The following is an 8,902-nucleotide window of genomic DNA, read 5'->3' as shown; positions in this document are numbered from 1 at the left end:
TTCCTTGCTGCTGAGCCTGACTGTGCATGGGGATGGCAAGGGAGCTGCTGGGGGGTCTCAATCCCTTCACAACGAATGGCAACACAGGCTTGCTGCACCAAACTCTGGGGATCAAGTCATCTCAGGCTTGTCCAGCAGTCATTTGGGAAACTGGCTCCAGCACAGGTTAATGCATGCAGGCAAGGAGCCGCTGAGCTGGGAGAGGATCTGAAGTGATGGAAACTTGTGGCCCTGCTGTGCTCCACCAGACCCATCTCCCACTGTTCGATGATCCCACAAAAGAGAAGGTTTAACAGGATGGTCCCAACCCAAGCTGGAGAAAGGCCATGGTGTGTGAGGTCAGAGCTGTGGCAGTGTGTGAAGGAATGGCCATCCCTGCAGGCCGGTCACAGCTCAGGTACAGCAGCACCTGGCACGGCGCTGGTGAGGCTGCACAGGGAAGGAAGGCATCTGCCTTGGGTGCACGTTTGCTTCTTCCAAGGGTCTGGCAGGTGCACCTCCACCTCTGCCAGTGGTGCCTGGGCAGACAGGGCAGGAGGCTACCAGAGCCTCTCATGGCTGTGCTCTGGGACCCTGGCACCCAAGAAGAAGATAAGACATGCATTATCCTCTCTTTCTTTCCCCCACATGTGAAGCTCAATACCTTTGCTTTCCAGACAAACAGCAAAGTTTGGACAAATATATAAGATGTTCCTTTTCAGTTCCCAGCTCCTGTTATAGGTGTGAATATTCTGGCCGTTAAAGGCAAAAAAAGTAAATTATCCTCCATGGTTGGTGTAAATTTTGGTGTGGTGTGAATGAAAGGGGCTGAAAACATGGAGGAATCAAAGGCTGTTGAGTGAATGCAAGTGTGGGTGTTTTCCTGGAGCCTTTAATCCCCAGTGAGAGTAGATGGTCCTTGAACCATGGCTCGCAGGGACGAGAGTTACTGCCCTGCTCCAGGGAACTAAAGAGTAACTACCAATTAGTGGTTGGAGAGATATTTGGTAATTCTGATTATCAGGAAGTATCTGGGGACCTCTGGGTCATTGCCATAGGGCACCTGGGCTGTGAGCAGGTATTTAACCATGTTCTGGGTGAACCAAACTGGCTCTCACATCCTGGTCCTGCAGACACACTTGAGGGTCTCAGCCCAGACTGCTGGAGGGGCAAGGGGCAAAAGCTGCTTATCACCCATGGAGCTGACCACCCGTGCCTCTGGCCAGTCTGTCTGTCCATTCTGCGTCCTCTTTGGCTGGGAGCTGGGTACTAATGCATCTGAGATGCTGTGCTCCTCTCAGCCTAGAAGGTGAACCAAGCTTTGGGGACCTGATATCACCCCCAGGCTGCTCATTGGGGACTCCTTGGCCTCTTCACTTGGCCCTTTCCTTTCTTCTGCAGGGTTTCTCCTCCAAAGCATTGACCCCTCAGCCCCACCACCTGAACCCCTCATTCATTCAGTCTCCAGGTCAGTCATGGCACCTTCCAAAACCTCCCTGGCATCTCTGCAGCCCCCTGCCCTTCCTGAGCCCTTCTCCCCTCCCTGTGCAGCACCCCACTCCCCAAACCCTGGCTGAGCAGGGCACTATCACCAGCACCCTTCTACCTTCCGAAAGGGGCTGCTGTGGTTTGATGGGAGTAATCCATCTCCATCATTGTAATGACCGTTCCCATTAATCGGCCATAAACTAATAAAGTAAGCACTTTCCCCTCCACACCCCCACTCAACTTCATTAAGTCTTTAGTACATTAATATGTCTTACTTAGTGTCTGCTTTGGCCTCTGCTTTTGTGGTTGCTTTTGGGGTTTTTTAGTTTGTTTTGGGGTATGGGGGTTTTGTTTTGTTTTGTCTGGGTTTGTTTTTTTGTTTTTGCCTTTTTTTTTGATTGTTTGTTTTTCTTTTTTTTTTTTTTTAAGGTTTGTTTTTTTTTCCTGCGGGTAGCATGGGTTTACTTGCTGATGTTATTCCCTGCAGCCCTGAGGAAGCTTTGACAGCCTAGGTCATCCTTACATCAGCAGGAACATCATGCGTGCTGATGAGCTGAGAAGAAAGGGACACGGGCAGGGATTGGGGCGGGGGAAGGAGGAGGGAGGGAGGGAGGAATAAAAGATCCCGAACACCTCCAAATTAAATTTGTGATGCCTGGCATCAGATGGGCCCGCAGCCAGAGATTAATTCGACTGATCAAGTTATAAAGAGCGCTGAGGCAGGTAATCAATCTTGGAGCTGTCAGGCGAATAGGCAGCAGTATTAACCTGGCAGGACTCGCACACACACACACGCTGAAGCCTTTTTAATTCCTTTCACATTGACTATTATTTCCCAGACCTGTTTGTTTGGAAGGGCTGGGGGGTGGGGTGTAGTGATGCTTTGCTCTCTCCTCCTCCCTCCCTGGCAGAAATAGCCCCATTCAAGCAGAGCATCCTTCTCTCCCTCATGCACCCACCACCTCTACATGCACAGGGGTAGTCCTTGGATGTGAACTCAGAAGGCTTTAGCATCAGTTTTGCAATTGCATTTTCTGCTGGATACTGAGAAGACTCAGGCTAAGCTTCTTTCTCTTTCCAGACTGTGGTGGTGGTGTTACTCTTCCCCACCAGCCCTCTGCCTGTGACTGATCCCAGGCTTGTGGTGCTCTGCCCAGGACACTCCCCAGTCACTCAGAGTCCCCATGAGTCTCTGGAGGTTCACAGAACCACTGTTCCACTCTGGGCCAGCTGCAAACTGGAGCTCTTTGGGGTTGAGTCAGCAGAGCCCATAGTGGATGAAGGCCAGGAGCTCTCTTTGAAGGTCTCCCTTAGGAATGGGCTGTGAGCAGATTAGCTGTGGTGGGAGCTGGGCAGCTCCCTGCTTGGTCTGAGGCTTGGGAGTAGCAACCCTGCTGTCAGCAGAGGGGAGTTCTGTCTGTATGGGCTGGAGACCCCTGGCCTGGCCAGGTGCTGGGCAGAGACCTTATCTGGTCCAGCCTCAGGGGTGGATGGGGCAGGGAGCATTGGGAGTCTAAAGAGCCTTGGATCAGCTCCATGGAAGGGAGACTTGCAGGCAAGAGCAGGGGCAAGGCCAGCCAGGGACACAGGAATGGGTTGTTCAGGAGAGAGCTAAACTTGGGGCAATTGGGAAGAGGAGAGAAGAGAGTTTGGGGTCCTCAGCCAGCAGAGAGCACTGTGATGTGTCTGTGAAACCACCTGTGCCCCCATGGGGATTGTGGCCATAAACTTGGGCCCAGCTGATGGCTGCTCATAGCAAACCACCCATAGCCTGGGGAGGCAGAGAGACCTCCTTCCATGAGGAGAGCAGGATGCAATCCCCGGCTAACTCCTCTCTGGCTGAGGAGCATCTTCTTAGGTGATGCAGTCAAGCAGCAATGCCTCCATGCAGAAGTCAACTGCTGACAGCCACCAAAAGCTGTTGGTGGGTATTTTTCCCCTGGTCAAACACACAGTGCCCCTTCTGGCATCCCCCGGGATCTGGGAGGGGACCCGGGCAGGTGAACAAGTTTGTATTGATGCTGAATGCTGAGCATGGCTCAAATGGATGGGCCTGGGACTGGCTGTGCAGGGACCTACACCTGGTGGCTGGCAGCCCTGCAGACCCTGCATGAGTGCTTGTTTACTGAAAAGACTCAGGTACATGTTGTCCCCATACTGCAGCTCTGCTGGTTAACCCAGCTGGCAAAGGGACCAGAGGCCTCACTGAGCCCCCGGGCTGGCAGTTCTTTGGCCCAGAGCCGTGCTGTCCCATGTCCAGGCAGGCTGGAATTTTGCAGTGTCCTGCAGTACTTTCTAAGTGCCAAAGCTGCAAGCTGTCAGCATGACACAAGCAGGACACGTGACTCGGGGTGCTGGGAACGCTGTGTCCTTTCTGGGATGTTCAAGTGGGTCCTTTCAGGCTGGAACAAACTGCGTGGGCAGCTGAGGGGTATGAGAAATGCTCTGTGGTGGGAGCTGGTGTCTTTGCAAGAGGAGTTTCTTTCCATGCAAGGTGCCCCGGTTAAATATTTCAAAATCCTTTCTCTCCCACAGTTTTCCTGTGCATTCCCTTCAGAGCCTGTCAGTCAGGCTGCAGTGGCCCTGCTGAGAGCCGGGGCATCCAGCTTGGCTGCAGCTTGCAGCCAGCTCCTGCATCTCTGCATCAGCACTCATGTTTGTGCAAGGGCTGTGCCAAGGGCTGAGGGGGAGCACTCGCCTCTGGGGTGCCTGGAGTGGGTCCCCAAAGGGGACAGAGTTTGGGGAAGGATTGCTGAGTGATGTGCTCAGCACCCTTCCTCTGTGCCCCTCCCTCTCTAAAGGGGATGTGGGGACAGATGCTGTGTGTCCCAGGGGTGTCCCCATGCTCCCTCATGTCCCCCACAAAGCAGAGCAGGGTGCTGGTGCTGCCCCTCCCTCTGTGCTGGAAGGTTTGCTCTTCCCCCTGTTCAGAGAAAGCACTTGCAGCCATTCCCCCATCTCCTGTCCCAGTGGCCCCATTCCTGCCATCCAGTGGTGCTCTGATTGATGCCATGGCTTCTTCCACCAGATCCACCAACAAACACCTGTATCCTCTGCTGCCTGTGCCAGCCCCACCAGCTCACAGGGCTGCAGGCAAGAGGGCTTCCATCTGCTGCCAAACATCTCCTGCTTGGCTCGTGCCAGCAGATTTTGGAGCTGCTTGGTGCCAATGTCTTCTCCAATTAATCTTCCTCCTCCCTGGCTCCCCTCCTCACTGGACCACATCTTGGGGAGGATCCATCAATCTCAGAAGTGCCCAAGAAAGCATCTGGAGCTCAGACCAGACTGTGTTCCCCAGCACCTTCCCCAGCTTGCTGGGTAGCAGTGTGGATGTTGTCTTCATATTTGATGGCATTATTAGCACAAGGGGGGTGAGGGGGGAGTAAGCACTAATTGATCTGGTAATAAAGTTAATAGAAGCTCTTATGAGCTTGCCCATTAAGAATAATTAAGGAAGGGTGACTGAGGGGAGGAGGCTGAAGAGAAATCCACCAAGGCTGGGATGGGCCCACTTGATGAGGATTTCCAGCTCTTCCACCTTGCATCCTCTGCCCTTGGCCTCCACCCCTAAACTCTCTTCTGTCCCTGCTCCCAAGGTCTCAGGCAGGTCTAAGTTCTCCAGCTGGGGTAGCTGAAAGCACAAGTCACACAAGCCTTGGGAGGTGTGAGGGTGAGACCTTCCCTGTCGGCACCCAGACAAGAGAGAGGCCTCATGGAAATTTAGCAGGGACCACTGGTGGACTTCTTCCAAAGATCTCCCAGCAGAAGGTGAACATCACTTCTTACCAGGCTTTGCAGGGAGGCTGGGTCTGCTCTGGACCAGAGGCTGGCTTGGCAGGAGCAGCATCCCTGTGCCAGGCTGCAGACACTGCAGATTCTCCACATCAGGAAGGACCATGGGGCATCCTGGGCTGGAGACAGGATGGCTGAGCTCTGGCACGGAGAAAAACCTCCACCTCTAAGCCCCTGGTGAATGCAATTGCCAAAAGAATCTCAGTGGGGTCAGAGGTTAACATGGACAGGGCTGCTCCTACAAATGGCAGGGAGAACAGGTGGGATTTCAGTGGCTGATAACAGGAGGCAGCAGGGACAGGTTGGGCTGTGAGTTGGCAGAGGCAGGACCAGCCTGGCTGTGGGACCAGGGGCTGCACGGTACCTGGGGGCAATGGAGAGTAAATCCCCTGCACCCTCCCTACTCATGGGACTGCAGGCAGTGTGGCACAGCTTCTGAACTCTTGGAGACCCTGTTCCCTGCTTTCCCCACCCTGTGGATCTCCTTGTGTCCTTGGCTTGGCTGATGCTGCCAGCTACCAGCACTGAGCAGGATTCCAGGGAGCTGGGCAGCATATGCCAAATAAACAAGGAATTCAGAGGGTGAGTGTGATGCTGCAGCTCAGTCTACAGCAGACAGCTGGGTATCCCAGGTTTGCTTTGCCTGTGAGCTGCCCCAAAATGGGACAAAGTATCCCTGGCTCCCAGCAGCACAGTTTATTCCTGGCCTGCTCCCAGCCTATCCATCTGTAACCAGCTGGGACATGCAGGCAGAGCGGGGCTGCGGGGCAGGCGGATGTGGGGTTGCTTTGAGTGGCAGGTGGATTTTGCTGCAGGCACTGAAAAGCAGACACCAGGCAGTGGGGCTGGACTGGCTCCTCCCATCACTGCACTCCAGCTCTCCCCAGCACTCTCCCCCAGCCCAGACTCTTACACATCCCCCTGACCTCGGCTTTGCAGCTTGGCGCTGTCCCTCTCTGCCCATCCCCTGTGGGTGCAGAGTTGTGCCCATGGGTCTCTGGGCAGCCAACCCCACACATGGCATTTATTTCTGTCCTTCACCCTCATGTGAGCAGTGTGGAAGCCCTGAGACCCCTTCCCACAAGGGTAGACAGGCTGGCTTCTCCCACCACCGGGATGTGAGATGGAGCTGGTGCCCAGCTGAGTATGGGGGACATGGCAGGACCAGCCTGGAGCACCCAACCGGCTCAGGGCTGGCTGGATGCCGTGTCCATGGGAGGATGACACCTGCCCCGGTGCCCCCCAGGCTGACACAGCAGGTGATGCTGTCTGTGCTTGTTTGCTCTGAGAAAAGGAGTGAAACCAGACCCAGCTGTGCTGCTCTTTGTGGCAGGGCCCTGATGCAGACACAGGACATGGTAAAGAGAGGCAGGATGCCAGTGCTCACTGGAGAGCCACGTCCCTCCTGTGAGTGCCAAAGAAAGCGTCTCCACATCACTTCTCTGTGCATCCTATCCCCACCTGCAGCCCTTCAATGTCCTGGCTGGAGAAGAAAATACCTTTTTTTTTGGTGTTTTTGTAGCATTATCATGTGATGTGTTGGGTGCCAACATGGGAATGGGGACCAGGCTGGTGATGTGACCCTGCAGAGTTCCTTGGACTCCCCTGCCACTTCAGCCTCCCTGACTGGCAGACAGTCCCTGTGAGGAGATCAGTGACATCTTAAAAGCTGCTGCAACAATAGCCATGTGGAAACACCCATATGCTCTGCCAAGCCCTGGGGAGGGCAGCCAGGGCCAGCAGGCTCCAAATATTGATCATGGCTAGCATGTTCACAGAACATCTTTCAAGCCCTGCCATCGTGGAGAGCCATGGCCAGATGTCCCTGGTTCAAATATCCCGTGGGCAGAAGGAAGTGGTACCTGTTCCTTGGAGCCCAAATAACTTGAAGCACCCCCTGTGTCACCCACGGGTGACAGAGCCACTCATTGACACTGCAGGCCCAGCATGTCCCCTGTGACCATGAATCCCCTCTGCACAGGGGTGACACCCTTCCTCCCTGTGCATACAGGCTGACTAATGGGGCCTGGGACCCTTTGTGGTAATCCAGAGCAGTGATTTGCTTTTAATTAGCCAAATTAATGTGAAAATAGACTCTGCCCAAGAGTCTAGAAATAACTTTCTGTGTTCATGGCTTGGGCTAATATAGGTCCTCCCTGGAAGATCACTGGGCTGTGAAACAAGGCCCAGCCAGGCTGGAGGTGGAAGTGGGGCTGGAAGTGGGGCTGGCCATCCCAGAGGGCAGGGAAAAGCTTTTTCCTGCTAGGCAGTCTGTAACCATGGACTCTCCCCTTCTTTTCAATGGGTGCCAGAGGCCTGATGCTATCAAGGCTCTAAAACATGTAGTTAAGGCCTCACCACATGGATACAACTCAGTGGTGGCTTTCCTGAATTTTGTGTTGCATTGATTATTAAACCTAGATCTGAATAAAGAGGCATTTTGTTGTTGAAGGCCATGATGCAAGAGGAAGGAGTCTGGCATAACAATAGCAGAGAGATCAAACACCAAAAAAAAGGCAGTGTGCAGAGCCAGCTCAGGACTGGGATTCAAACACCATCATGTTGGACACTTGTGATCTTGGCTACAAACCCCCAGAGCTCTCCCTCTTTGCATCCTCCAGCAGAAGCAGAAGCATCTCTGTTGTTGGAAATAAATCAGGTGGTGTTCATGGGGCACAGGGGGAGCTTACCTGGAAACAAGTGCAGCCCTGGACAGGGTGAAAAAGAGCATTTGGAGTCAGCAGTTATCAAAGAAATAAAATAACATTCAGCTTGTAATTAATTGATGTTAATGATTTGTTAGTTATCTAATAATTGTTAATCAAGTCAGAAGTTGAACTTTTAAAAAATTTATTTCTAAAATAACTTCTGCCACCAAGCTAGCCCACTCCCATGGCCTCAGCGGGCTGGTCTGACAAACCTGCAGGCTTGTGTGCTTGATGTGACCTAAGAAGAAGCTTTGATGGCTTTGCAGTAAATCACAAATGCACTGGGATGTCAGAGTGTGCCTGATCTGTGTGTTTGGTTTCTTAACCTGTCTGAATCCCATTAAAACTGATTAAGGCTAATATGAGGTGGGTCCACTCAGAATGTCTTACAGTGGCTTGGGGTCTCTATTCAGTCTTGTCTCTGATTTCTTGCTGTCCAGGAGCCCTCCAGCATCTGTAATTGAATGTGAGGGCTTCTGTCCAGGGCTGCACGCTGCATTAATCACCTCAACCTAATAGAGCCAGGCAATAGATCTTCCCAGCATGTGAAATAACTCATGCTAATCCTTGCTCATGATTAATCCTTTTCCCTGCCTTGTACATGAATTATTGAGGATGATGCTGTGGGAAACTGAGGCAAGGAAAGCCATGAGAGAGTCCTGTGGCTGGTGCAGGGGGTCTCGGTCCCCAGCTGGGAAGGCAGGGTGGGATGCAGTGGGGTTCTCCTCTGGCCCTGGGCACATCCAGTCTGCAGGAGGTGCTTGGCTGGGGTCTTCACTCTCACAGGGGCTGCTGGAAATTAATTGAACAGTTGACAGCCATGTGTTGAACTCTCTGGGCATCTCCACCTGGGCTGCTCAGGACAGGCTCTCTCCTCCCATCTGTCTTTGTGCTGGCTGCAGGGCCGTGTCCATCATTGGCGCCGCGTTTGTTTT

The sequence above is a fragment of the Camarhynchus parvulus genome, chromosome 6, assembly GCF_901933205.1.
Source record: "Camarhynchus parvulus chromosome 6, STF_HiC, whole genome shotgun sequence".
Lineage (NCBI taxonomy): Eukaryota > Metazoa > Chordata > Aves > Passeriformes > Thraupidae > Camarhynchus > Camarhynchus parvulus.
This window is presented reverse-complemented; position numbering follows the sequence as displayed.